This window comes from Schistocerca americana, chromosome 4 (assembly GCF_021461395.2).
Source record: "Schistocerca americana isolate TAMUIC-IGC-003095 chromosome 4, iqSchAmer2.1, whole genome shotgun sequence".
Taxonomy (NCBI): domain Eukaryota; kingdom Metazoa; phylum Arthropoda; class Insecta; order Orthoptera; family Acrididae; genus Schistocerca; species Schistocerca americana.
In genome coordinates, this window is record NC_060122.1 from 659,400,502 (window position 1) to 659,423,461 (window position 22,960).

A 22,960-nucleotide genomic window follows, 5' to 3' on the forward strand; every position below is an offset into this window, starting at 1 on the left:
AGCACTTTACCAATATTTGCGTCATACCTTACCTACGCAAATAATAATTCCTAAGCTAACGATGTAATACCAGCGAAATGAAATAGCTGAATATATCCGGAATGAAATGGTAGGAGACTAGGTACTGGCAGAATTAAAGGTGTGGGGACCGGTCGTTAGTCGTGCTTGGGTAGCTCACTCGGTAGAGCACCTGCCCCCGGAAGCCATAGGTCCCGAGTTCGAGTCTCAGTTTGGCACACAGATTTAGTCTGCAAGGAAGATTCATACCAGCTGAATATGCATTTAACGTTAAAATAGTTATATAAATTCGTTAATTACATTTACAGCAATCTGCAATTGTTCGAACTGCGCATTTTATTTTATTTATTTTTTTCCAAATCCAATGACGACGAAGTGCTTTCTGTAACAGGAAAGCTTTCAAATAATGGATTATCGACATATTTTTAAAAATTTTCTGTAATCAACAATGAATGTATATGCTATAAAAATACTTCTTAGCATTTCAGCAGGGCAATATTTTCTTCCTGAAACAAAATATGCTAAATACGCCAAATTTTGTGTTAATGATACATTACCTATTAGCCCCACAATGTTTGACACGTTAAATTTTTGTCATTGGTACAGTATATTGCTTTGAAGGAATGTAGATGTGCCGTAGAAAAAATATCATCGTGGTAGTGTTTCCCAACTTCTGTAACATACAAGGTAAATTTTGATTTTCTTTCCAAGCAAGCAATTACAGATATTTTTTAACGACTGTAATATTTGTCGAATAGTTTATAGACAGGGAAGCTACACATGTCACTTTTAGTTTAACATATATAAGTAATTATTAATTTTTGAAGCCTATTAATGATGAAAGACAGTTTCAAAATTATTTCTTTACTGCTTGCAGATGATGTTGGAATTCTGACAAACACTGTAGATAAAGCATAAAACAAATATAAATACGTAACCAAGTACGAAGAAAAGGCGACTACAAATCTCCTTCTATAAAAGTTGAGTAAAGTGTATTAACAAGATTGCAGCATCAAAATAAAAAAAAAAGTACTGGAGTACCATTAGAACAGATAATGTGAAATATCTGGGAGATAGCATGCAAGGTATTGAAAGGAAATAGTCTATCATAATAGCATTACATAAATGGATTTTGCATTGTACGTAGTATAACAATTTTTAAATAAATCTCCCTATGAAGACATGCATTTTCATCACTAACAGACAGTAATTTAGCTGGAATGCACATACGCCTAAATAACATTACCTTCATGATCGATAAAAGAAAGCGAAGAAATCAGGAAAAGAAAGATTTATGGGAAAGATATTGGGAAAAACAGCAAGAGAAGAAATATTTAAACCGAAAATAAGAATATGTAAATACTATGTCGAAATATCTACAAATGAATTTAAGAAGAGAGGATTAATATTCTACAGGCAGATCCAAAGAATGACTTCTAGCAGAAAAAATTTTGTACAAGTTTTTGGAAAACTAAAAGGCAGACAAAGGTGGCTGAAGAAATAGCACGAAAATGTAGAATGAATTAGCATAATTAAACTAGTTGTTGAAAACAGAACAAAACATAGAAAGAAAACTCAATAGGAGGTTTTTTAAGACAAAACAGTTGGTAGAAGACAGTGAAAAAAATTGATAGCAGAAGAATGAAAAAAGAAAAGAGTTTTGGAAAAAGCGTGAAGCTGACTTAGGAGTTGAAACCCGTCGTGTAGGTGACCTAAACGAAAAAAAAAGAAGACTGATATCAACGTTAAATAGAATTTTTAGTGTACCCTTTACTGCCAGAAGCGTTTCATTTTTGAATGAATTTTCTTTAAGTGACCACATACAAATATCATGACGACCCTTTGCCACAGAAAATGTCACTTTACAAGAGACATACGGAACTGGGATTTCCTTTGTATTTAGATGACTGCAGTTGTTTGCGCTTCTGTCAGAGTGCAAAATTTCGGTGTTTTATGTGAGCAGGGGCTGGCGCAGTAGAACTTATGACGATAAAACCGGATTTGTGGTTTCGAATTTGACGATTTGGTAGTCGTTACTGCAGTTCTCGAGCGATTGTGTACACATTTTTCAACCGGTCGACACTCGCACGGCAATATATCATCATAGACACACGCCGCAAAGCAGCTGAAGTAAACAATGAACTGAACGTCATTTTGCCGCGCACCGCTTAGCAAGATAAAACAGATGGTGTCACAGATTAAAAGAAATAAGCGACACCACACCACCACTCCCGTTCGCAGCGTGTCACGTTTTTATTCCAGTTTTGTTTTTCTTTTTTTTTCCACTGTAACAAAACACGGTGTGGCGGACAAGCAGCAGCGGCCGGCGCGTGCGCGCGCTCGTCATATATTAACAGGCGAGCGGCGATTAATCACGCTCATTGTCTGTTTACGCGTTTTAAAAACGCTCAGCGGGGGCGGCAGCGCGCATGCGCCAACAGAGCCCGGCTGGCTGGCCCGCGTCCGCGTGCACGGCGCCGAGCGGTGCGATACGCTAAGCCGATTGACGGGCGGACGTGATCAATACGCGCATTAGGCAGGTCACGCCGCCAGCTAATCGTCCCACATTACTGCCGACGCCGCATCACGCAACAATTACGCTCTGCATCATCCGCCGCGACGTGCTGCTGCTGCTGGAAGCCCGTGGCGAACGAATTTTAGCTTTGCGAACGTTTACTCTAACATTCCTTACAAGTGATACTAATCATCTCTGTTAATCAAAAAAACTTGGCGTGCATCACTCTTAACGGCAACGGCCTTGCCGCAGTGGATACACCGGTTCCCGTGAGATCACCGAAGTTAAGCGCTGTCGGGCGTGGCCGGCACTCGGATGGGTGACCATCCGGGCTGCCATGCGCTGTTGCCATTTTTCGGGCAGCACTGAGCCTCGTGATACCAATTGAGGAGCTACTCGACTGCATAGTAGGGGCTCTGGTCAACGAAAACCATAGTCACGACCGGGAGAGCGGTGTGCTGACCACACGCCCCTCATATCCGCATCCTTATCTGAGGATGACACGGCTGTCGGATGGTCCCGATAGGCCACTTGTGGCCTGAAGAAGGAGGGCCACCACTGTTAACGCAAATTTGTTTATTGAATATTGGTTCAGGACCACAAGCAAATACATTGTCAATGAGCCGCTCGACTTGCTTTTACCCATTAAGAAATGGTTCTGCTGCGCCTTCTAACTTCTTGGATACTTCGATTGTTCTCTCTCAATTTTCCCATCGGTTGGTTTCTCGTGCAGCGAGCGTTACGCTATTTGCCCCCGTACTCTTTGCTGCGGATGTATCTTAGAGAGCAGCGCCGTGGTTTGTGAGGTGGCCCTCCGCGAGATGTCGCGAATGACGCGGTCTGTGACAGGCGTCGGGGCGGTAGGATGTACTTTGTAAAGTGGCTGTTACTTGTGTGGCTTGCCGCTGCTGGAGCCACGTGTGTCTCGCAGGGCTCTATTAGCATCCTGAAGAGCAGATCAGGAATCTGTGTGCTACGAGGGTAATCCCAAAAGTAAGGTCTCCTATTTTTAAAAGTACATGTTGTTGTGGTCTTCAGTCCTAAGACTGGTTTGATGCAGCTCTCCATGCTACTCTATCCTGTGCAAGCTTCTTCATCTCCCAGTACCTACTGCAACCTACATCCTTCTGAATCTGCTTAGTGTATTCATCTCTCGGTCTCCCTCTACGATTTTTACCCTCCACGCTGCCCTCCAATGCTAAATTTGTGATCCCTTGATGCCTCAAAACATGTCCTACCAACCGATCCCATCTTCTAGTCAAGTTGTGCCACAAACTTCTCTTCTCCCCAATCCTATTCAATACCTCCTCATTAGTTACGTGATCTACCCACCTTATCTTCAGCATTCTTCTGTAGCACCACATTTCGAAAGCTTCTATTCTCTTCTTGTCCATACTAGTTATAGTCCATGTTCCACTTCCATACATGGCTACACTCCATACAAATACTTTCAGAAACGACTTCCTGACACTTAAATCTATACTCGATGTTAACAAATTTCTCTTCTTCAGAAACGATTTCCTTGACATTGACAGTCTACATTTTATATCGTCTCTACTTCGACCACCATCAGTTATTTTACTCCCTAAAAAGCAAAACTCCTTTACTACTTTAAGTGTCTCATTTTCTAATCTAATTCCCTCAGCATCACTCGACTTAATTCGACTACATTCCATTATCCTCGTTTTGCTTTTGTTGATGTTCATCTTATATCCTCCTTTCAAGACACTGTCCATTCCGTTCCTTTACTGCTTGCTCGATATACAGATTGAACAACATCGGGGAGAGGCTACAACCCTGTCTCACTCCCTTCCCAACCACTGCTTCCCTTTCATGTCCCTCGACTCTTATAACTGCCATCTGGTTTCTGTACAAATTGTAAATAGCCTTTCGCTCCCTGTATTTTACCCCTGCCACCTTTAGAATGTGAAAGAGAGAATTCCAGTCAACATTGTCAAAAGCTTTCTCTAAGTCTACAAGTGCTAGAAACGTAGGTTTGCCTTTTCTTAATCTTTCTTCTAAGATAAGTCGTAAGGTTAGTATTGCCTCACGTGTTCCAACATTTCTACGGAATCTAAACTGATCTTCCCGGAGGTCCGCTTCTACCAGTTTTTCCATTCGTCTGTAAAGAATTCGCGTTAGTATTTTGCAGCTGTGACTTATTAAACTGATAGTTCGGTAATTTTCACATCTGTCAACACCTGCTTTCTTTGGGATTGGAATTATTATATTCTTCTTGAAGTCTGAGGGTATTTCACCTGTCTCATACATCTTGCTCACCAGATGGTAGAGTTTTGTCAGGACTGGATCTCCCAAGGCCGTCAGTAGTTCTAATGGAATGTTGTCTACTCCCGGGGCCTTGTTTCGACTCAGGTCTTTCAGTGCTCTGTCAAACTCTTCACGCAGTATCGTATCTCCCATTTCATCTTCATCTACATCCTCTTCCATTTCCATAATATTGTCCTCAAGTACATCACCCTTGTATAGACCCTCTATATACTCCTTCCACCTTTCTGCTTTCCCTTCTTTGCCTAGAACTGGGTTTCCGTCTGACCTCTTGATATTCATACAAGTGGTTCTCTTCTCTCCAAAGGTCTCTTTAATTTTCCTGTAAGCAGTATCTATCTTACCCCTAGTGAGACAAGCCTCTACATCCTTACATTTGTCCTCTAGCCATCCCTGCTTAGCCATTTTGCACTTCCTGTCGATCTCATTTTTGAGACGTTTGTATTCCTTTTTGCCTGCTTCATTTACTGCATTTTTATATTTTCTCCTTTCATCAATTAAAGTACATAGACATGTTTATTTCTACAATGGTTTACATCAGTTTACAGCTTGAACATTTAGCTATTTTTCGACGTAATCACCATTTCTGTCGATGCATTTTTGTAGACGCTGTGACAGTTTTTGTATGCCCATGTCATACTAGCTCGCCACCATGCTATTCAGAAAGTTATGAACCTCTTCTTTCACCTCGTCGTCGGAGCTGAATCGCTTTCCGGCCAAATATTTTTTTAACCTAGGGAACAGGCGACAGTCACTGGGCGCCAAGTCAGGACTATAGGGTGGGTGGGTGATTATGTTCCACTGAAACTATTGCAGGAGAGCAACGGTTTGCCGAGCGATGTGTGGGCGAGCGTTATGGAGAATGTGTCGCCCTTGCTCAACATTCCTCTTCTCCGATTCTGAATTGCCGATTTGAGTTTTTTCAGGGTCTCGCAGTGCCTGTAAGCGTTAATTGAGGCCCCAGCGATTCAGCTCCGACGACGAGGTGAAAGAAGAGGTTCATAAATTTCTAAACAGCATGGCGGCGAGATGGTATGACATGGGCATACAAAAACTGTCACAGCGTCTACAAAAATGCATCGACAGAAATGGTAATTACGTCGAAAAATAGCTAAATGTTCAAGCTGTAAACTGATGTAAACCAATGTCGAAATAAACAGGTCTATGTAGTTATAAAAATATAGGAGACCTTACTTTTGGGATTACCCTCGTATTCTAGAGTTCTATGCAGCTTGTCCTTGAGGAGTCAGTAATGAGTTGGTCGCATTGTTCAAATGTGTGTGAATTCCAACCGAATCAAACTGCTGAGGCCATCGGTCCCTAGACTTAAATACTCCTTAAACTAACGTATGCTAAGAATAACACACACACACACACACACACACACATTCCCAAGGGAGAACTCGAACGTCCGGCAGGAGGGGCCGCGCAGTCCCTGACATGGTGACTCTAACCATGCGGCGACTACACGCGGCTTGGTCGCATTGACGCAGTCTATTGTGGAAGTCTTGTCAATTATTGTTACTCTGGTATCTTGTCACCATTGTGTTAATTCTAATTGGTAGAGATAGCTAAGCTATTTGCCGGTGTTTTCCTTCTAACGACTCCTCCAAAAAGCGGGAGAATATTTGTACTACTTATATTGTTCCTGCGCCCTGGTTACATCTTAGAGCCGAGTTATGTTTATTCTCATGTCAACATCTGAATAGAGCTGTGACCTCTGGTTGCTCACATTCTAATCAATAGCTATTACGTGTAATAAGTGGGTATGTTTTACAATGAAGTGGCAAAAAAACCTGGTACAAGCATGCGTATTTAAATACAGAGATATACGTATAAACATTCAGAATACGGCACTGCAGTGGACAACGCCTATATAAGGCAACAAGTGTCTGGCGCAGTTGTTAGATTAATTATTCTGTTACAGTGGCAGGTTATTGAGATTTAAGCGAGTTCGAACGTGGTGTTATAGTCGGCTCACAAGCAATGGGACACACAGTCTCCGAGGTAGCGAGGAAGTGGGGATTCACCCGTACAACCATTTCTCGTGTGTATCGTGAATATCAGGTATCCGGTAAAACATCAAATCCCCCACATCGCTGCGGCCAGAAAGAGATCCTGCAAGAACGGGACCCACGAAGAATGAAGAGAATCGTTCAACGTGACAGAAGTGCAACCCTTCCGCAAATTGCTGCAGATTTCAATGCTGCGCCATTAACAAGATCAGCGTGCGAACCATTGAACGAAACGTCATCCACATTGGCTTTCGGAGCCGAAGGACCACTCGTGTAACATTGATGACTGCACAACACAAAGCTTTACGCCTTACCTGGGCCTGTTAACACCGACATTGGAATGTTGATGACTGGAAACATATTGCTTGGTCGGACGAGTCTCAAATCGTATCGAGCTGATGGACGCTTACGGTTATGGAGAAAAGCTCATGAATCCTGGGCCCTGCATGTTACCAGCGGACTGTTCAAGCTGGTGGAGGCTCTGTAATGGTGTGGGGAGTGTGCAGTTGGAGTGATATGGGACTGCTGATACGTCTAGATTTGATTCTGATATGTGACACGCATGTAAGCATCCTGTACGATCACCTGCATCCATTCATTTCCACTGTCCATTCCGACGGACTTGGGAAATTCCATCAGGACAATGCGACTCCACACTTGTCCAGAATTGCTATAGAGTGGCCCCAGGAACAATCTTCTGAGTTTAAACGCTTCCGCTGTCCACCAAACTCCCCAGACACGAATATTATTGAGCATATCTTGGATGCCTTGCAACGTGGTGTTCAGAAGAGATATCCACCCCATCGTACTGTAACGGATTTATGGACAGCCCTGCATGATTCATGATGTCAATTCCCTCCAGCTCCAGACATTGGTTCAAATGGCTCTGAGCACTATGGGACTTAACAGCTGTGGTCATCAGTCCCCTAACTAACCTAAGAGCAACACGCACATCCATGACCGAGGAGGGATTCGAACCTGCGACCGTAGCGATCGCGCGGTTCCAGACAGATCTATGTTTCGGGTATTTCCACACAAATGTTCTTCTTTGTTAATGATTTGTAAAGGCCACCTTGGTAACTGATGCTTTGTTAAAAACGCAGGGAGCGGCTGTTTCAAAGTAGGGCTTGCACCTGTGTGTTATTATTTGGAACCAGGCATTTAAGTAACTTGGCTTTTAATTTGTCGTATTGTAAGACAGTCAATGTTTTTTTTGGAAGTACCTCTGAGTCTAATGAACTGCATCAGCTCCTACAGCTAGATAACGTTTGAAAAGCTGTGTGCCTGAGATTTACGTTATTTGGTGTCTGTGTATTTAATCCTTAAATTTGAGAGTGTTCAGTGGCTGAAGATATGTAATAACTGTTGCGCCTTTCAAAAGTGAACTTTGTGATAACGTATTTTACAAGTCTTAATGGCTCTGAGCACTATGGGACTCAACATCTGTGGTCATAAGTCCCGTGGAACTTAGAACTACTTAAACCTAACTAACCTAAGGACATCACACACATCCATGCCCGAGGCAGGATTCGAACCTGCGACCGAAGCAGTCGCGCGGTTCCTGACTGAGCGCCTAGAACCGCAAGACCACCGCGGCCCAAGTCTTAATAATTTGTATTTTAATTGTAAGTTCATTCTTTTGGAATTAAATTAAGTCAGATTTCGCGAATGGGCCTCTAAGTTTTGTAGCTCAGGCTTTAACTTGTATAGTTGTTACTTCAGCTCTTTGACATTTATGTTAGTTTTGAAACATTCTTTTCCTGAGCGATACGTAGCATGTAAAAACTGTGGTTTCATATGCGTCAGCATCACACTGCTCAGTGTTATTTCTTGTGGCAATATGTCATCATAAATTGTAATATAAAGTACATAGCATGTGTCATTCATCCTGTGAAAGTTAAAACAATGTTTCCGGGTTTTGATATAGAAGTTCGAATTGCTGTTTGATAAGTTATTTCAAGCAAAACGTGTAGTATAATTTCGGCACAGCGACTCACCACCTCCTTCCCGTCATCACGTTCCACAAACATCTACGTAACCACTACACAGTAACTGTATGCATACAATACACCAAAAACATTTTCCCGGTACCTGTTCCATTCAATGTTGGTTAACGAAAAGACAGACTGTCAGTACCCCACCGTATAAAATGAGTCTTGTAAGCTGTTAACATCTCATATTTTCGGAACTGTGAATCTTCGTGTTTCGTAACATCTACAGCACCTTGGGATACTGAGCCTACATTGCGACGCACATGTGTTTCTATCAGCAATGAGGCAGCTGCCACTATCCACAGCAGACAAGTGACGTCTACATCTACATCTACACATAAACTCCGTTAGTCACCGTAGGGTAGCTGGCGGGGGTACCCCATACCACAACCAGTCATTTTCTTTCCTATTCCACTCGCATTTAGAGCGAGGGAAAAATATTCTCGGTATGCCTCAGTAAGAGCCTTAATTTCTCATCTTCGTGGTCCTTACTCCAAACGTACGTTGGCGACATTAAGATCGTTCTGCAGCCAAGTTCAAATTACAATTCCCTAAATTTTTTTCAATAGTGTTCCTCGAAAAGAATTTCGCATTTCCTCCATCGATTTCTATCAGAGTTCACGAAACATATCCGTAGTACTTGCGTGCTGTTCGAACTTCCGGTAACAAATCGAGCAGCCCTCTTCTCAATTGCTTCCATGTCTTCCTTTAATTCGACCTGGTACGGATCCCAAACATTGGAACGGTATTCAACAATGGTTCACAGCAGTGTCCTATATGCAGTCTCCTTTACATATGTCACGCTTTCCCAAATTCTCCCGATAAACCGAAGTCAACCATTCGCCTCTCTACTACAGTCCGTATATGCTCGTTCCATCTCTTATCGCTTTACAGTGTTACCCCTGGACATTTAATCGACTTGACTGTATCAAGCGGCACACTAGCAGTACTCTATTCGTTTGTTACGGGTTTGTTTTTCCTACTTATCTGTATTAACTTATATTTTTCTTTGCATTTAGAGCCAGCTACCATTCATGAGACGAAACAGAAATTTAGTCAAAATAATGTAGTATCTTCCCGTAGTCACTCGACGACGACACCTTCCCGTCAACAAACAATCGCAGACTGCTATTGACACCGTTCGCTAGATCATTTATGTACGTAGAATCGAGCCACTCACATATCTGGGAACCAATTGCTTATGATCGTGGCTTCACTAAAAGTCTAGAAATCTAAGAATTTGTGATGTGTCTGTGCCGCTCATCCATGGTTTGCATGATATAATGTGGAAAAAGGGCAAGCTGAGTTTCGGACGAATGATGCTTTCTAAAACTGTGCTGATTCGTCTATCTCTTCAGCACTCTTGTCCATAGAGCAGGTACTATCGCAACCTGCGTGAGGTACTTCAATATCTCAGTGAAGAGTTTCGAGGTAACAGCTACATGCCACAGAAATACGTAACCATCTATAGTTCAAACAGAGGGTGAGCGTCTTGGGTCAATAATCTGAAGAGACAAAGGTTTATTCTCTGGTCTTCCTATCATATTTTGGGACCCATTCGTCTTAAAAACATTTATGAGACGTAAAATTATCAACACTTGCTTAATAGTGTAATGGTCCACATTTGGAAAGCAATGCTGCAGTGAATCTGCGCGACATGTGTTCAGAGAATTCGTTGGTAGATTTACGGAGGTATGATGCAGTTGCCGTAAACTATGGGGTGGCCATTTGTGGTAACAGATTTTGCGTGAAAGGCGGTGCCTCTGCCGACCTCACGGCACTGTCTTCGCACCGATCTAAGCCCAGCGCAGTAAATCCAGACTGGCTGTTTGCAGGCGCTTTTATTTCCTGCGAAATCTCCATCAAGGACCAAAAATCCCCAGACAAACAAAGGTTGCCACTAATGCCCATACCTTCATCGTTAGTAACAGAATTCGTCCGCGCCTCCATAAAAGTCGGTGCACACAAACAACCTAGGGGAGAGGACACGACAAACATTAGAAGACTGCCCTGGAAGCCTCATCAAAATAGCGAGTCCACAACTGCACCACAGTCTTCAGTATACAGGAAGCTACGAAATCAGTGAACCAAGGACGTTGTTCACTTTGCTGACGAGGCGTCAGTCCAACATAGAAAGAAGCACTTACTGTTACTGCTTTTGCCGGGTTAGCTGCTCTCAACATTTTCAATTAAAGTATGCGAATTTTACCCATCCAGCTGTATCAATATCTCGTATCCATCCCATATAACCTTATGCACAATAGACATTTGCAGCGATGAAGATGGGGTTGAGACATATTGGTGGCGATTCTTTTCTTGGATTATCGTTAGGATCTGATGCTACCGCTTGTTCTGTATTGCTGGCAGCATTCGACGAGATTATACATTTTAGCGATGTACAATTACACTGGTTTGATGGGACACAATGTATGTAGGAGGAAAGGTACATGGTTTGAGAAGTTCAAAAATGGCTCTGAGCACTATGGGACTTAACATCTATGGTCATCAGTCCCCTAGAACTTAGAACTACTTAAACCTAACTAACCTAAGGACAGCACACAACACCCAGCCATCGTTTGAGAAGTGATACTAGTCGTAACTCTGAACAAAAAACTCCTAATAGACGTATGCCCCTTTCGTAACCTTTTACGGGTAAACCAGTGAAAACAACTAGGAACAGAAAACGCCTAGCGTCGTCTTTACTAACCATGTCAGTACGCAGTTCACTTCCGCATGGTGCAGTTGTTTACTTCAAGTCTCAGTCTGACAGCGCTTGTCGTAGTGCACGGTACTACAGTTTTGTATAGTTAAAATGTCACGGATCTTCACACATGCAGGGTACGCTGAAAGGTGTTTGTCTATGGTTTGTCCGATAGGAATTCCAGAGCTGCTGTGCTAGAATACCAACAACGATTTTCGAATAGCTGAGTCCCAGATAGCAGGGTGTTTGACGGACTGCGTGAGCGTGGTATGCTTCCCAGCGTAAAAGTTGTCTCTGAACGTCCCGTACAGCAAACTATTAATGAAGTTCAAGTAGTGGAACGCAACCCTACTACTACCTCTAGAAGAATTGTTGTCCAACTTGGTATTCCACAAACGCGAGTGATACGCGCAGTACACGAACACGGTCTGCGTCCCCTTTCATCGGCAGAGTGTACACTGTACACTGTACACTGTACACTGTACAGCATCTGCATGGAGGTGATGCTGCCGCCCGGCGAGATTTCTGTCAGTGGATCATCGCCAATGAGCGATTAATTCCACGTATTCTGTTCACTGATGAGTCAACATTTACGGAATCAACAACACGCGCAACTCTCATGTATGGGCAAATGAAAATGTGTACGCTACTGTGGAAACCGAGCGGCGTTTCTCAGTCAAGGTGTGGAGCGGTATTATTGATGACCAACTCATCGGTCGAATTGCTTTAGATAACAGTCTTACTGGGACACGGTATCTTGAGTTTCTTCAAAATATGTTACCAGAATGCGTGGAGGATATCCCTTTGGCAACAAGAGGTCGTATGTACTTTCGGCGTGACGGAGCTCCTACACATTCCGTACCGTCATTGACACTCTATCTGAAAACAACGTATCCTGGCCGTTGGATCGGTCGTCGTGGAGTCATTGTTTGGCCACCGAGGTCATTCGATCTTACCCCATTGGATTGTGAGGGGTGTCCGAAGAGCGACGTCTACAAGCGCAGAGTGGACACAAAAGAGGCACTTCTCGCTCGTATTTTATGTGCTTGTGCCCCGGTAAAGGAATGCAAAACTGAGCTCCGATCGGCGACACACACCTGTCTACAAGAGCAGCAACATGCACTGAAGTTGACGGTAGACTGTTTGAACATCTTCAGTGAGGAAACGTACACAAGTAAACAAACCATAACATAACAGTATCTTAATTTACCGTCACCTGCAACTTTATCGTTTCTAGCAGTTTTCAATGGTTTACCTAGAGACGGTTAAGAAAACGGCTCATGTTTATTAGACTTTTTTGTTCAAAATCACCAGTAGTGTCACCCGTCAAAGCATGATTACCTTGGCCTTGTTTTGTACAGGCGAGGCCTTATTAGGTAACAAAATAGCTACAGCGCACGTTCTGCTCTGGGCACTTGTGTAAAAATGACACCCAGTGGAGAGTAATCACTCAAAAAACTCATTGATTTTCAGAGGCGTCAAATTAACGAACTTTGATCAAGATTATAGAACTGCTTCAAGCACAACAAAACCAGCAATCTCTGCAGGAACTCGGCTGTTTCGTACTTAAAGGTACCATCACGGTATTCGCCACTATCGATGACGGAACCGAAGATACACTTGAAAATTTCTACTTCTCATTTACGTATAATTCACAGTCCCCGAGCTGCGGGGAGACTAGGTACAGCCATGTTGCCACTCTTCAGGTTCTCAATAAAAAAAATTAAAAAAGTAAAATACACCGTTAGAAATAAAGGCAAAAGTCTGAATCTTGATGATTTGCTCAAGTGTATTCGGACACGCATGAGTGGGCATTAATATGGGGTGTGCGCCCCGTTCTCCTTTGTGACGGCTTGAAGTCAGGTGGAAGCATTTTCAGTGAGGTATCTGAATGTCTGTGGAAGAATGGCAGCTCAGTCTTCCTCAAGAACTGAAACCAGGGAAGCTATCCACGTTCACACTGTGGTCTGGGGTGAAGTCGCCGTTCTAATTCATCCCAAAGGTGTTCCATTGGGTTCTGGTCTACTAGGAGCCATCCAGTCCGTTTCAGAAAGGCTGTTATCCGTAAACCACTGCTTCAAAAGTGGCGCTTTATGACAGGCTGCATTGTCACGCTGATAGAAAAACAATTATCGTCTCTGAACTATTCCTCTCATGTATGGAGTACGCAACGCTGTAAAATGTTTTCATACCCTTCCGCATTTAGCGCTTTGCTACCACACCCTTAACACGAAAAACTCCACCGCGCTGTAACACTATGTTCTCCGCGCCTCACTCCCGGCACTACATGTGATGGCAGGTAATTCTCTCGAGGCATTCGCGGAACACAAAGTCTTCCATCGAAAGGCCGCACAGTACAGCGTGAATCGTCCCTCCAAATCACTCGTTTCCAGTCATCCACTGTTCAGTGGCATCGACCATTGTCCCACATTTGTTTTAAAACTTTCTACCAACGGCCTTTGTGCTAGGTGGACTGTTGGTAGCACTTCGGAACTCACGAGTGACTGTTACCAATGATTTCACGCGATTTTTCAGCCACCTGTCGCAATGGCTGTCGGTCACCTTCTGTCGGTACGTGACTGTGTGGTCTTGGTTTAGCTGTGGCCGGCCGGAGTGGACGAGCTGTTCTATGCGCTTCAGTCTGGAACAGCGTGACCGCCACGGTCGCAGGTTCGAATCCTGCCTCGGGCATGGCTGTGTGTGATGTTCTTAGGTTAGTTAGGTTTAAGTAGTTCTAAGTTCTAGGGGGCTGATAGCCTCAGATGTTAAGTCCCATAGTGCTCAGAGGAATTTGAACCATTGTTTAGCTGTGGTTGTCTCTTCCACTGAAAATTCACATGATCAACCACTCAACAGGCAACTTCACAAGGGTTGAACTCCCCCTAGTATGTTTGTTACGCAGGTGATATCTACTAAACAGTCCACACACGAAGTGACTGATCTCTTCGAGCCCGCATCTCGTGGTCGTGCGGTAGCGTTCTCGCTTCCCACGCCCGGGTTCCCGGGTTCGATTCCCGGCGGGGTCAGGGATTTTCTCTGCCTCGTGATGGCTGGGTGTTGTGTGCTGTCCTTAGGTTAGTTAGGTTTAAGTAGTTCTAAGTTCTAGGGGACTTATGACCACAGCAGTTGAGTCCCATAGTGCTCAGAGCCATTTGAACCATTTTTGATCTCTTCGGAATGACCAGTGCTGCTATCACTGCTTCTCTACTGATAACACGATACACCCCATTTCCTTTCAAATTGGTCAGTCCGCTGTTTGTGATATCTAGTGGACAGTTTTGCATTACACAGAGGTGTCTGGGTACTTTTTATCGGATAGTGTATGTCAATGATGAGAGTAATCACCTTATGTTGCTAATATTTTGTGGGTAAGAGATTTGGATGCAGGTGGAGTTGGAGAGAAGGTGATATGTTAAAGGATGTGAGGTGGGTGTTGGGGAGGTCAAGAGGCAGAATATGAGTGGTAGGAGACGGTTAGGATGGATTCATATTGGGAAGCTTTGGTCTGGAGCCTTCATTTGGAATGAAAGAGGTAAGGTGGATTATAATTCATGGTACAGGTAGATTTTAAGAATTATTTTATTGTCTCTGAGGAGCAGTCGTAGGAAATTACCTGATGGAGGACACAGGATGAGGGGAGATGAATGACAGATGCGATGTGACAGAGGTGTGAAAGTAACAGATGGTTATCAATAATAGGAGATACACTGTGTGATCAAAAGTATCCGGACAACTGGCTGAAAATGACTTACAAGTTCATGGCGCCCTCCTTCGGTAATACTGGAATTCAATATGATGTTGGCCCAACCTTAGCCCTGATGGAAGTTTCCACTCTCACAAGCCTACGTTCAATCAGGTGCTGAAAAGTTGGGGAATGGCAGCCCATTCTCCACGGAGTCCTGCACTGAAGAAAGGTATCGATGTCGGTCAGTGAGGCCTGGCACCAAGTCGGCGTTCGAAAACATCCCAAAGGTGTTCTATAGGATTCAGGTCGGGACTCTGGGCAGGCCAGTCCATTACAGGGATGTTATTGCAGTGTAACCTCTCCGCTCCAGGCTGTGCATTATGAAAAGGTGCTCGATCATGTTCATGATGCAATCGCCATTCCCGAATTGCTCTTCAATAGTGGGAAGCAAGAAGGTGCTTAAAACATCAATGTGGACCTGTGCTGTGGTAGTTGCACGCAAAACAACAAGGAGTGCAAGCGCCCTTCATGAAAAAAAAAAAAAACCACCACATCATGACGCCACCGCCTCCGAATTTAACTGTTGGCACTACACACACTGGCAGATGACGTTCACCGGGCATTCGACGTACCCACACCCTGCCATCGGAACGCCACATTGTGTACAATGATTGTCATTCCACACAACGTTTCTCCGCTGTTCAATTGTCCAATGTTTACGCTCCTTAAACCAAGCGAGGCGTCGTTTGGCATTTACCGGCGTGATGTGTGTCTTATGAGCAGCCGCTCGACCATGAAATCCAAGTTTTATCACCTCCCCCCTACCTGTCATAATAATTGCAGTGCGTTCTGATGCAGTTTGGAATTCCTTTGTAATGGTCTGGATAGATGTCTGCCTATTACAAATTACGACGCTCTTCAACTGTCGGTAGTCTCAGTCAACAGACGAGGTCGGCCGGTACGCTTTTGCGCTGTACGTGTCCCTTCACTTTTCCACTTCTGTATCACATCGAAAACAGTGGACCTAGGGATGCTTAGGAATGTGGAAATCTCGTGTACAGAGGTATGTCATAAGTGACACCCCATCACCTGACCACGTTTGAAGCCCGTGAGTTCCTCAGAGCTTCCCATTCCTCTCTCTCACGACGTCTAATGACTACTGAGGTCGGCCGTGCGGTTAAAGGCGCTGCAGCCTGGAACCGCGAGACCCCTATGGTCGCAGGTTCGAATCCTGCCTCGGGCATGGATGTTTGTGATGTCATTAGGTTAGTTAGGTTTAACTAGTTCTAAGTTGTAGGGGACTAATGACCTCAGCAGTTGAGTCCCATAGTGCTCAGAACCATTTGAACCATTTGAACTACTGAGGTCGCTGATATGGAGTATCTGGCAGTAGGTGCCAGCACAATGCACCTAGCATAAATATCGTATGTTTTTGGGAGTGAACCGTATACTTTTGCTCACATAGTGCATAATACGCTGTTAAGATTCAGTTTTGCCTTGGACGTACGACTTTTGACGGAATTCCAGGTGTTTCAGGTATGTCAACTTTACAGGTTGGTACAGTGGAGTTGGGTCTTCGGGTGCAGAAAACAAACTGGAATGTATGGCGCTCAGGGTTTTGGAAAGAACGGTGGAACTTCGGATGAGCAGAGGTCGAAGTAACATTTGCGTACGTCAGGATGGGCTGAATGAGTGTCTTGCCGTAATGTATGGTAATCGATGGGCTTAGTCCTCAAGTTAGGCTCTTCAGTCTGTTGGGGACTTCCTGCTGGGTGGAAAGTGAGGGTTTCAAAATACGTTTCATTGGGTGTTACTCCATTGTACTTTAGTGAGAAGAGTTGTGGAATGAGAGAGGATGGACTCGAGGCTGTGGGCCAGGTTGGTTCCTCCATCAACTATTACCTGAGGTTTTGCAGGATTAGTGGAAAGGTAGCACTTGTTACACCAGATGGTGGTATTGGTGAGATGGAACTTCGTGATTTGTATGTAATTTGGTGGAATACATGCTGATACACATACACATGTGCGCAGGAAGAGGATCGTTGTAAACGTTAGTTTTGTATATGAGATAAAGAAGTCTGAACTGAAAGTATATACGTCTTTAACCAGTCAAGTTCGTCATATGATACGTTCCACCAAGCGTTTCGAAGGATTATACCTACACCATCTACTCGATTTCTGACAATTAATGTGGCATGCATGTTTGGTATGTTAGACGTTTGGGAATCTAAGACACTGTCTTTCAGTGGTATACACATCACAGGTACGTTTACAGAAGTGTCACAGGTTACCCAAAATGTCCTTACACGGAGGGCGTTCAATACGTAATATAACACCACCTCTTTCTCGGCCAATTTCGGTTGAAGAAAATCAGAATTTGTTACGAGACATTGTGGGGTATTCCTGCTTCAGCCTCTATAGTTTCATGAAATTCCGATAGGTAGTGGCGCTATCGTCGTCTTCAAAATGGCGTCTGTAACGGAGGTGTGTGCTAAGCAGAGAACTGTCACTGAGAGTCTTTTGGTGGGAAACAAAGCATCACAGACATTCATAGGCACCTGCAGAATGTCTACAAAGACCTGGCAGTCAATAACAGCACGGTGAGTCGTTGGGCGAAGCGTCTCTCACCATGGCATCAAGATCGCGTAAACCGGTCCGACCTCATGATTGCCGGCCGGTCGCACACAGCTGTGGCTCCTGCAGTTTTGGAACTTGGGGACGTGAGGATACTTTCATTCTAGTTGATGACAGATCACAGCTAAACACCTCGCTGAACAACTGGACGTCTCTGTTGGTAGTCCTGACACACCCGTCCACCAGTTGGGATAATCGAAGGTGTGTATACGCTGGGTTCCTTGCCGCCTAACAGAGGGCCATATGGAGTAGCGAAGGGCAATCTGTGCGAAGTTGCTTGTGTGATTATTATGACAGTTTTTTGACGAATATCGTCACAAGCGATGAAACATGGGACCAGCACCTCGAACCGGAACTAAAACGGCAATCTATGGAGTGGCGCCTCACCACATGTACTCTGAAAGGAAGGTTCAAAGCCCTCAGGCGGTGAAGTCATGACGACGGTCTTCTGAGACTCTGAAGGGGTTATTGTTCACAGTGAACAGTCAATCCTGGGGTGTGTTGTAATACCTTCAGGAAATTGAAGAAACGACTTCAGCATGTCTGTCGCCACAAAAATGCATTCGAGCTTCTCCTTCTCCGTGATAACTCTAGGCCTCAGACGAGTCTGTTCAACCGAGAGGAGCTCACAAAACTTTATTGTATTGTTCTTCCTCATCCACCCTACAGTCTAGATCTCTCACGTCCCGACTTCCATCTATTTGGCACAATGAACGATGCAGTCTGCAGGAAACAGTACTTGAATGATGAGGAGGTTATTGATGCAGAAAAACGGTGGCCTTGACGTCGACCAGTAGAAGGCACCACGCACGTGCACAGGCCCTCCCAGTAAGGTGGTGTAAGGTCGTTGCATTGAATGGAGATTATGTTTAAAAAGAGGGTTTTGTACCCGAAAGAGTAAGAAATAATAAGGTGCATGGGAATCCTGAATAAAACCAGTCTCCTTTCAGAACAAAAATGTGTTGCATTACTCACTTAATCCTCCTGGTACATCCATGCCTCATTAACATAAATCGATCTGTTGACGGAGATACAATCTTCCGAAAGGCTTAGTTGAAACTATAATGTCATAACTGCGACTGCTTACAACAATCTGTATTTTCAGATCACGTGCACAGCTGTCACAGCCAAACCTAATCTAAAAGGTCCGCATTTAAATACAAAGGAATGTAAAAGGCAGCAGTGGGTTGTAAAATGCAGACGTGTGCTTGTTTATTGATGCTGAAAATGGACAATTAGTTAGAACAAATATAATTAGAAGGCTGTAATTGTCTGGAAGGTAACTGTGGATGGCCAGATCCTTACGTTTTCGAGTTCTTTAACCCCTCCGCTACGTCGCTCTTTCCTCCGGTGGAAAACTCAGTGTAATACGTGCTTGTAGGTACTATAGCTCGTGATCCACGTTAACCCAGCTGGCAGCATAGACTTGAGGAGGCTACATGCTCAGCTTTACCGCAGCACAGAAGCGCAGCTGGTCCGCCGGTATTCTGTGACTGGCCGCAATTTCTGGGCGCGGCTTCGCCCCTTGAGCCGTCTTTTATCGCGTCGTAAAGCGGCTAGCTGCCCTCGCAGGCCTAGTGCCACCTCCTGCACTTATAAAACGCTGCTACTGCGCGATCATACTCTGCTACGCTTTGACCACACTGTTTCAAAGTGCTCGCAAGTGCAGCTCTTATTCACTTGACAGTTGCTCGACTGCGTTGTTTGTGTTGCCTACAGAAGGAGAATGAACAATGCTTGATGCTAACATCAAAGGCATTTACGGCAACAAACATGAGCGGAACTTTCTCTTGACAGTTCTCTGGGCAGAGACTGTGCGTTTCTCCAGTGAGCAAATAGGATAATTCTATTCCCTTAGTTCCCTCTTCCATCCGTTATTCGTATGTGGACTTTAAGGACGCCTTCTAGAAGAACAGGCTACACCAAACGTTTCACGCTTCTATTTCAGCCACCTACATCAACAGACACGCTTAACAGATTACCCGCACACAACCAGTGGATACGGACATCGTGGGCTGAGGAAGAAAACCTTGTCTAATTAGGCGGAATCTATCCTTCCAGGTCTCCGAACAACAACGCCATGTCACTCTCTTTATTCCACCAAAAGTCTCCATGCGTAAAACCATCAACTGTTTTCGGAAATTTACTTGCTAGTGAGCATAGAGGTCGAAATCAACTGGTTGCTTTCAACGTATAAGTCTTTGTGAAATAATTATGCTCTAATAAATGAGCATGATGATATTTCATAACATTGAATACAAGATAAGGTTATTAAGCCTCATAAAGTTTCGTTCTTAGCATTACTATATTTTCATTTAGTATTGATGACCTGAGTGTTTTTTGAGTTATCATTTGAAGTTTTCTTTGGCCTTCCACTGTAACTATTATGGCATTCTGTATTATCCTGATTGTTTTCTATATTACATTTCTCTCATCTTCTCTGGATACTTTGAACTTAGTCAGTGGTTACTTCCTGATTAAAATCCACCAAGAACTCGTTCTATCTTACGTTTTTAGTATTTCATTTAATCACACATTCCATTTTTCTGTATGTTATTAATGCGCCGTGATCTGCCCCTCCTGTGTATGCTTCCCAGTCCAATATTTGATTGTCGAACCTTTGTTTAAACATGGTGTAGTTCATCCGACATCTTTCTGTACCTTCTGATCGTTTGAACGTTAACATTCTTTAATTTTGGGAAGAGAGTTTTTCTTACGGAAAAATAATCTTTATCCTCCCTCCCATTTCCAACCCCGATCCATATTCTCCATTAATTCTGCATTCCCCCGTTGTATCTCCTACTACATCATTCCATTCACATAGCCCCTCTCATAAAAAACGCTCTTCACATAATGTGTCATATCCTTTATTACGTGATATGTCTTCTTAAGTTCGTCATAGCCATTTTATGTCCTGGGAACGTAGGCCTGTACAGTGGTGGTTGGAGTTGAATCCCATTTAGTTCCAAGAAGAAGAAAAATTCAGTCTCTGTGTTGCGCATCTCGCCTCAATTCTGTTCTCCTCCTTTTTGTCATGGATACTAAAACGATACCTGTTACAGACTTCTTATTAGCGTGAAATCAAACGGCCAGGATTCTCTAATGTTTCCACTTCACTTTACTTCAGAAAACCCCACTAGAACGAAATGTAGCCTGCTCGTAGAGATTCACGATTTTCCAGTTTCCCAAATACATTCAAATTCGTAACAAACTTTGCTTCAAATTGAGTGTCAGTCTTATTTGTCCTTATTCTAATAAACCTCCCGTTGCAAGTATCCCCTTTGAGATTCGAACGGGAATAAATTTGCTTTCGAAACTTTTTGTCGAAGAAGTTATCATAAGATTATTTTCGAAGGTTGCGAGTCCACCGAATATACTTTGTGTTTTTCACACAGAGATTTACATTGCCCTCAGCTTTCTAGAGCTACGTATTCTGCCTTGATGGACGGTTTCCCAGTATAATGGCGAAAGTTTGCTCTGAAACTGGATCTGCTTTTCCGCTCATTTTAACAAGACTGGTAAGGAAACGATTCGATAGAAAGTCTGCGGACGCGGTATATTATGGCTCAGATTAAAAATTTTGGCAATGCCTGGGGCCAAACCAAGGTCCTTTGGGTCAAAAATAAAAAAATAAAAACTAACTCTTGGACAAAAGCGTTGATGCAACAGTCATTATCGACCATAATGGCAAAAATTCTAATGTGAAATATAACCTGTAAGAACCGGTTTTCTTATATTGTTTAATTTACCACAGTATCATTTACCTGACAAAAAAGAGTATTGAAGCATTTGATTTTATGTTTAGATACAACTTCCTCGAAACGTAACATCATTTAACACTCGATAAGGTGATTTGTAGCCACAGGGTAGAAAAGGAGATTTTAAGTGTAGCATTAAATCAATCCTTCTGACCTACTCCTATTCTATTGACAAATTTGTAATTAAAAGCGAGAACAACACGTAATATAGGAGACAAAGTGTAATACTCTGCTCTCAAAATGCAATTTACCCTCAGTAACACGAGAAATGTCGAACACCAATGTGTTCAATTTAACTCAAACCACTGTGCCATTTAGTAATTCGTAAAATACTAGCATGCAGTAACACACACACACACACACACACACACACACACACACACTGATATTCGTAATCGTTACAGCGTATGCTATGTACTGAACAGGACATTTTATTCCCCAAAAGGATGTTTGTATTGAGATTTTTGAGGGAGAGGACATATGATCTGTAAAGATTGTCTGTTTGACAATGTGAAGTTGGTTAAAATGGCTCTGAGCACTATGGGACTTAACATCTGTGGTCATCAGTCCCCTAGAACTTAGAACTACTTAAACCTAACTAACCTAAGGACATCACACACATCCATGCCCGAGGCAGGATTCGAACCTGCGACCGTAGCGGTCGCGCGGCTCCGGACTGAGCGCCTAGAACCTGCCAAAGTTCAGCGTGAAAGACGGTGATACGCGGAGGAACAATTAATTACAGTACGTCCGCTGTGTTAATAGGAGATCGTGCATTATGAAGTGAACAGTAAAACCTGAAAAGTATATCGGGTGACGATTTTCCATACTTGTGACAATTAGTCGTGAACCAGACACCACTGTCGTGTGGAGACACTAACCGTTAGAATTGCGTGAAAGTGGAACATACCAAAATGTTAAGTAAAATAACAGTGCCGTGATTTGATCAAGAAACATTTACTATATCGTCCAAACTGTCTTAAAGACGACGACGTAAATTGAACTGATGTTTAACGGACTGTTATAGTGATAAACACATGTGACTGTTTTCCTGTGGCAACACGGCGAAAGAACCGTGCGAAGTATTGGCATTAACCGGCTATATATCGTAAATACTAAAGACATTCCATAATTCCGACCTACCCGCACCGCGTGATTAATAAATTTTTAATAATAAAACGTCGCGCACGTAATGACAACGTACACACTGGAATTATTATTATCGTGCTAGTGCTGCCAGCTGATTCGACTACAGCGGAGACGTGGACCATCTCTGTAACTGGAATATTAATGAAACAGGAGGATCCATCATTATCTTCACGCCACGAACCAGGACTTACTTCACACATCGTCCGCG

At 43.5% G+C, this 22,960-nt stretch overlaps 1 pseudogene; it reads left to right on the plus strand.

Annotated features, from left to right (window-relative positions):
* Positions 1-2,766: 2,766 nt before the first annotated feature.
* On the plus strand, positions 2,767-2,884 carry LOC124614188 (annotated as a pseudogene).
* Positions 2,885-22,960: the final 20,076 nt, after the last annotated feature.